The following is a 1,790-nucleotide window of genomic DNA, read 5'->3' on the forward strand; positions in this document are numbered from 1 at the left end:
TGAGTTACCAGTGCACACCATTTCTTTATTTATTGAACAGTGACGAAAGTTCTGTAGAATGGAAATACACAACAAAAAGCAGTAGGTTTATCCTCATCGCGCTGGAGGCGAATTCAAGGCCCACACGGCGCAGACTCGTGCCTTGCCGTAAATGTAGCCGAGGCGACCTGATGGCGTCGTCGGCGGTGCCCGGGGCTGGGCCGGGTAGGAGAGTTTTAGTGCCCGAGGGAAGCAACGGTGCCTTGGGCGCGAGGCTAGTATTACCACTTTGTGCCACTTTACAACTTACTTTCTCTTTACACTTGTCTCGTTCTTTCGGCCTTAACTGCGCGCCCACTAGTACGGTAGGCTTTTTGCACTTTCCTACGTCCACTTCCTTAGATAACGACGCAGATTAAAGTACAAAGAGAAGCTTAAATACAGAATGGACAGTAGTGGGAAAGGAGGCGCAGGTATGTAGGTAATTCCGTTGATATGAGACACGCTGGGTGGACCCGCCTCGGGCGAATCAACGCCGCCGAGTTACAAAACATGACAGCATATTTGACAAGAATCATATTTACATCGGGCAGACCACTAACACGCACTAAAGTTCTCTACAGCGTCAGCTTTTGGATGACGTGTTTCCCCTGACTTCGATAAAGAAGAAAAGAAAAGACGCCAGAGAGACCCACTGGCGAGACGGGCAGCGGAGGGACGCCAAGGGCCCGGCCGCTCCGCGTCTTCAGGAAAAGACCGACTCATCGTGGCCGGCATTCTACCGCTCGTCACGGCGGGGTACAAAAAGTTTGTCAGTCATTAGAGAACTTTATGCATGGCTACTTTCATGCAGCCATGATACCTCCGGTCTAGCGAAGGGCTGTAGCTTGGCGTCTGGTCAAACGGCAAGCAAGCGGGCACGTGCTGCAAGCCTCGACAGTAAACTTGAAACGTAATTGTACTTGAATGTACAAGCTGTCAGCGTTTCATTGGCAGACAAGTCCGAGGAACCTTCCAAGCATACCAATTAATGAATTCGCCATAGGCCCTAGCCTGTAGGGGAAACCTGCTGTGAGAGGAATAACTACTCTGGAATTAAACTTGCAAAGTAGGCGGTACTGCCGTTTATCAATTATAGTCTACCCCGAGCGGAGGATGGCATTGCATACCAACAGCATCGAAAGGCTTCACTTCAGAACGGTGTTTGCGCCACCTCCTATCGCTTTCGCTTTGTTTACAGAATTTTATGGCGGGAGCGAATATCTATTGGCATTGTTAGTGCTGGTTTATGGGGGCATTGGTGCAGTAAATACGCATTAATGAAACGCAGTGTCAAATGTTTTTGTGGATGACAAGGAAATATATGTTTACATTTTTAGATCTTGATTAAGAATGTATAACAATAATAAACTGGCCATTATAGTAATGGTGACATGAAGACGTTTAGTCCTTTAATTTACTTATTTCAAGATGTATAGACAGTAAGACAATAATACACTGCCATACTGGACAATCAAATGTAATACTTTTAGCAAAGGAATCTAGTTTCAGCGTCTCGGACTCTTCATACTTCATCCTTAGATACTGCATACATAAAACTGTTGTGTCTTGCATAGAAACAATGAAGCAGATGTTCCTCTCTACGACCAAAATTTTGCAAGTCGTTTATATATTAATATCTGTATTTGATGAATTTGTATATGTGAAAACATTTTTTTTGTCAATATGATAAGCAATTTAAAAATACTTTATGTAATTCACTTGTGATAAAAAAAAATATGTGTATTAAGCGTAGATAATGATAAGGCACT

This window comes from Penaeus monodon, chromosome 2 (genome assembly GCF_015228065.2).
Source record: "Penaeus monodon isolate SGIC_2016 chromosome 2, NSTDA_Pmon_1, whole genome shotgun sequence".
Lineage (NCBI taxonomy): Eukaryota > Metazoa > Arthropoda > Malacostraca > Decapoda > Penaeidae > Penaeus > Penaeus monodon.